Consider the following 6,355-nt stretch of genomic DNA (forward strand, 5'->3'; position numbering starts at 1 on the left):
TTGATGAACATCGGAATGAGCAAATTGATGAACTGGCTTCAATATCGGAAGTGAAAGATATTGTGGATTGGCTTACCTCTCAGGAGCTAGAGATTTCATTATACAGTGCTGAACAGAATGTTACAAGTTAAGGAAGGATTCTATCCTACCAGGTCCGACTAGGACATTAGTCCTGGACGTTTACAAGTCTAATCACAGAGTTCTACTCCTATACATAATGTATTTCTACAACCCCCTCAATCACAACTTACATAAGTTGAGATTGTTTCGGAAGTCTTGTAACTTGTACACCATTTGCGGTTTTGTAAATCCATCGGCAATTTGATCTTTGGAATAGATAATCCTAATATCCAAAAGCTTCTGAGCAACCCATTCTCGAACAAAATGAAAGTCCACTTCAATATGTTTGGTACGAGCATGAAAGATAGGATTAGCAGATAAATAAGTAGCGCCAATATTGAGTTGTTGAGTTGTAGTAGGAGAGTGGAGATATTGGCATACTTTGTTGACAGCAAAAGCAATATCAGGCTGTGTAAGGGTTAAATATTGAAGTCCTCCAACAAGACTTCTATACCGTGTATGAGCATCACTGTCCAAAGGTTCTCCAACACTGACAACCAACTTCTCAGAAACTGACATGGGAGTATGAACCACTTTGCAATCTTTTAGTCCAGCACGGTGTACTAAGTCTTTTGCATACTTGGATTGAGTCAACAACAATTCTCCTGAAGAAATCGACACTTTAATGCCCTAAAAATAGTGTAAAGGCCCAAGGTCTTTGAGAGCAAAATCTGTACTAATTCTTGAAGTAACCTTTCAACACTTGATTATCCGAGCTCATAACAATAATGTCATCAACATAGACTAGAAAATAGATAACAAGATCACCTTTGTGAAAGAAAAATAAAGAAGTGTCCGCGTTAGATGCATGGAATCCAAGTTGTTGAAGCTTGTTACTCAGACAAGAATACCAAGCTCGAGGGGCCTGTTTTAGACCATAGAGAGACTTATCAAGCTTGCACACAAAATTCAGTAGACTTGGGTTTTCGTACCCAAGGGGTTGTTGCTTAAAGCATCCTCCTCTAGAATACCATGTAAAAACATGTTTTGAACATCTAGTTGCCGTATGTTCCAATTATTTGTCATTGCCAAGTATAAGACAAGTCTGATTATCACCGCTTTGACAACCGGACTAAATATATCTTCATAATCCAAGCCATACCATTGTTTGAAGCCCTTAGCTACCAAACATGCTTTAAGGTGATCAATTGAACCATCAGCTTTCTGTTTCACCTTGAATACCCACTTACAATCAATTATATTTTGACCAGACTGAGGGACTAGATGCCATGTCTCATTTTTCATGAGTGCATCAAACTCTGTATCCATAGCAGCTCTCCAGTCATCGGATGCTAGAGCTTCATTCATAGAACTAGGTTCCTTGACCTCACAAGCCAAGCCATAGCGCTCAGACCCATCAGGAAGCAGTGTTGGCTTCCGTATATTATTCTGAAGACGTGTGCGTGGCCGTGTGACCACAGGCTGCACCATGCTAGGAGGAGGTAACATAGATTGCTCAGAGGTTCCCATTGGTGTAGAGTGCTCAGCAACGCCAGAAGATCCAGGTGGTTCGCTACCCAACGCAGGAGCAGCCACAGTTTCAACAGGGGCGCCTGTTAGCGTAGCACTGGGAGAGGATGCGGCCGGATCCACATCGGAGGGAACGTCGGACACCGTTTTGGAGTGCAAAAGGTTACGTCTGAATCTGCTTCAGGAGAGACACGAGCCAGAACTGAACGTGGCAAGAAATCGACACCAAATCGCGTGGTATTTTTATCGTACTGCTTAGAAACAGGAGTAGCGCCTGAAGAATTTGTTGTGGGAAAAACATCTGAATTTTCACCAGGAACCTAGGAAGCCTGCTATCCTCCAGGAGAGATACCTGAGACAGGATAATCACAAGACTGCAAAGGCGCATTAGAAGTATTAGTCCAATGATAAGCCTATTATCACAAGATTGCAAAGGCGCATTAGAAGTATTAGTCCAATGATAAGCCTATTATCGATATCCCCAAAAGAATTCAAAAGATTAGAGGGTAACAAGAGAATTTCTGATCAAAGACGAGCACCGGCATTAGGATGAAGTGTGGAAAAGAGGAAGATATTCTCATCAAAGACAACATCCCTAGAAATATAAACACAGCCCGTAGAAATATCCAAGCACTTGTATCCCTTATGAAGGGAACTATAGCCAAGAAAAGCACATTGCTTGGATCGGAATGAAGTTTACGATCCTTGTAGGGATGAAGACTGGGCCAACAAGCACAACCAAAGATACGAAGAAAATTATAATTTGGTGGTTGATGAAAAAGATGAGTTAGAGGAGTGCTAAACTCAATAACACGACTTGGAGTACGATTAATTAGGTATGTGGCAGTGAGAAAAGCTTCATCCCAAAATTTTAAAGGCATTGATGCTTGAGCTAAAAGAGAAAGGCCAACTTCAACAATATGATGATGTTTCCATTCAGCGAAGCCATTTTTGTTGGTGCGCAAGCGGACAAGAAACATGATGAACAATACCAATTTTACGGAATTTTTTTAAATTTTTGGTATTCACCACCCCAATCAGTTTGCATGGTAAGAATTTTCCGATTAAAGATTCTTTCAACATATTGTTGAAGGTCAAGAAAAACTTGGTACACATCAGATTTATGTTTGAGAAGATAAATCCATGTAAACTTACTGAAATCATCAATAAAGCTTACATAATATTGATATCATCCAACAGACTTTGGTGCAGGACCCCAAACATCGAAAAAAATCAATTCTAAAGGAATAGAAGAAACACTTGTAGATCGTGGATAAGGTAATTGGTGACTCTTGGTCTTTTGACAAGCATCACAAATATCACTACTGAACTCACGACTAATTGAAAGCTTATTATCCTTGAGCACCCGATCAACAATACTAGAGGAGGGATGCCCTAAACGATGATGGCATCTAGAGACAGAAGGTTTAGTCACATGATGAACTTGAGAAGAGTTAAACTTCGGTATGGGGTAGAGACCGTCTCGACATCTACCGATGAGAAGAAGATCCTTCATGTCCAAATCCTTAGCACAAAAGAATGTTGGTGAAACTCAAGGTAAACATGATTCCTGGTGGTAAATTTATGGACAGAAACAAGGTTCTTCTTAGCATCAGGAACAAGAAGAGTATCGGTTGCAAGAAAAATTTCTATTGGTGGTATGAATAATTGTGCTACCAATATGACTAATACTCATACGTTTGCCACTTGCAGTATGGATCTGATCTTGTCCCATGTACTTCTCATGTGTATCTTCTCAAGTTCACTGGTGATATGATCCGTCCAACCCGAGTCCATATACCAATTTGTATCAATTTCATAAGAGGGAGTAGCAACTGAGGCTGACTTCTGTTGTCCGGGTGGGAATGATCTAGCTCCACCATCACGTGGAGGAATATATTTTTTATTGAATCTGTACCAGCAGTCATGGATTGTATGACCAGTGCGCTCACATAGCTAACAAACAGGTACTTCATCTTGAGCAGAATAGCTACGACTAGCAGGGACTTGATCTGAATGGCCATGACCAGAAAGCACACCACGACCACCATTGCAGTCACCAGAGAAGCCACGACCACCAGCACGTCCACGACAGCACCACGACCACGGCCCTGAGTAGCAGCATTAGCAGAAGAGTAATAGCACCCTCCATCGTTGTGGTGTTGAAGAAGCCGAGCTTCATAAGCAAGTAGCTAAGCATATAAGTCGCTTAATGTCAGAGTGTCTTTTACTGCCATAGAAGACACAAACGGATTATAATCCGAATCCAATCCATTAAGGATATAGGAGATGAGATCACCATCATCAAATTTCTTGCCCGCAGCCCCCATCTCGTCAGCAAGACTCTTCAAAGCTGCAAGACTTTTGATTTGGACTGAGAGGCAAACATCTCTGTGACTGCCATCCAGACCTCAGCGGCATGTTCGAAGGATGAGACTTAGACCAATATTTTCTTGGTCATGGAAGATAGAAGGTACGAGAGGACCTGCTGGTCTTGAGAAATGCAAGTCACATAGGCTGGATTTTCAACCTCTTCGACAGATTTATCTTGTTTTTCAACAGGGATGGTCACCGGAGGTTGCACCGAAGAACCATCCAATATGCCAAGGAGCCGTGTGCCTCGCACGGCCAGCAAAACCTAGGCTCGCCACACCAGGAAGTTTTCCCGAGTAAGTCGCTCGCACTGGGATGTGGAAGGAGATTGAAGTTGTTGAAGAACTCATCGAGGCCATGTAGACACTGAGAGAGAGAGAGAAAACACCGCTATTCGTGACAAGATGTTCGTAGAGAAGGAGGCTCTTGATACCATGAAAGATATTGCGGATTGGCTTACCCCTCTAGGAGCCATAGATTTCATTATATAGTGCTGAACAAAACACTACAAGTCAAGGAAGGATTCTATCCTACCAGGTCCGACTAGAACTTTAGTCCTGAACGTTTACAAGTCTAATCACAGAGTTCTACTCCTATACATAATGTATTTCTACATAAAGAACTCAAAAGGTTGCAAAGAAGAAAAGAGAAAAATAGTGCAATTGTGACATGGGGTAGCTCTGCAGGCACGGTAGCAAGTCCAAGCCAAAAAGAAATTAGCTTCGTTGCAAGCTAAATTAGAAGAATTGGGTAGATACCAAAAACAATATGACCATATACCTTATTTGACATCGTCAAGTTTCGATACTGAAGTACCCACCTATTTCCGGTTCATCCATGACGGAGGTTCTTTTTAGTCTGGCTCTTTCACACATATCTTTCATACTATGATGTTTGATCGAAGTTCTACTTTGTTAGAAGCTGGAGTCATTGCTTGGCCATCAACCTATATGCTAGTGAAGTTGCCAAAATATAACAGTCCAGATCGACCCAATGCAATTTGTCATGAGTTATGAACCAGCACTAGCTTCGGCCAAGGAGATGAAACAGTTTTGGAACTTCATAATAGCCTGTGAGGGTGGAGTGCTAAGTTGGTATTCGTTATTACATCTGCAGTCTTGGAAGAATCTAAAGGCAAAGCTTATCTAGAAGTTTTATAGTTTTCACAAAATATCAACACCATCTTCCTCCTACCTCTTCAACTGCGTTCACAAGGATAAGGAACCATTATACAGTTATTTCTGAAGGTTTGTGCAACTGAATGCACAAACTCATGATGTCATGGATGAGGTAGCAATCAACGCTTGTGTCAATGGTTTGAGCCCGGGGCAATGCGCATCCCATCTAATGCAAGAGAGCCCATCTACCTTGTATGAATTATAATCTGAAATAGAGAAATGCTCAAAATTAGATGGGGATAACTGAAGAACAATTGAACAAAGAAATCACCTCAGTCAATCATTGAACCCGTACAACCAAAAGCAAAATACCTGGTATCAACCAAGGCAAATCTCTTTTCACAACAATCAAGTTCAATCCAATCCTCAGCAATATATCTTTCCAGTACAACCCTCGCCAAGTTAGAAGCAGCCACTCCAAGCTCCGAATTCTTATCAGCAGGTTGATGATCAAGGCCAACAATTAAGTAAGAGCCAATTCTCTCAAAGAGGTGGAAGGTCACAAAGAGGTAGGGGAAGAGACCGGAAAGGCCCCCCAGACCAGCAGAGCATCGGAGCATTATAATGCACAGCAACCTAGGAAATGATTTTGTCATTTGCATGGTGAATACTTAGATCATGGTATATATTATTGCCAAAGTATAAGAAAACCTTAAAATGAATGGAAGCCAAATAAAAGAAAGCAGAAAAAATAAAGTTGATAAACCACACTACCTGCTGTCCGCGACAACATGAACTTGAACTCGGTTCATGCATCCACCCTCACAGGTTCATACTTACCCATGGCAGGGTTTACCTACAAGTATATGCTCCAATGTGACATACTCCATATATCAAGCTCAGTATGTAGCAAGAACACCTTCTTAAGCAGCAAGTTTTGCCCCAATTCAAACTCAAGTATAGGAAGAATTGCCACCAGCCCCGAAGGCAGAAGCAAAAAGCACTCAAGCAGGTCAACCTCCAAAGCTTCCGACATATCGAATGATAACGCCCATCATCGGAGGTCCTTCTCGTGACTCGTGAGTACAAGAACAAATTGTAAAAAAGGAATTATTTTAGGGAGGTGCTTATTGGTGCAAGGACTTGTATAATCATGGTCCTGCCCACTAGCATGTGGGAGTATGGCATACTAGCATAGTTATTATGCAAAATCAAAGGTTCAAATGAAAATTAAGAACACCATGTTGGCTCTAGTTTGGTTGACTAACATGACC

At 41.5% G+C, this 6,355-nt stretch overlaps 1 non-coding gene across 1 annotated transcript; it reads right to left on the bottom strand.

Moving 5' to 3' along the window:
* Window positions 1-3,766: 3,766 nt before the first annotated feature.
* LOC112898642 lies at window positions 3,767-3,902 on the bottom strand. The gene has a single exon (XR_003229903.1). It is a non-coding gene; the product is annotated as a small nucleolar RNA Z247 (small nucleolar RNA).
* Window positions 3,903-6,355: the final 2,453 nt, after the last annotated feature.

This window comes from Panicum hallii, chromosome 6, assembly GCF_002211085.1.
Source record: "Panicum hallii strain FIL2 chromosome 6, PHallii_v3.1, whole genome shotgun sequence".
Taxonomy (NCBI): Eukaryota; Viridiplantae; Streptophyta; class Magnoliopsida; order Poales; family Poaceae; genus Panicum; species Panicum hallii.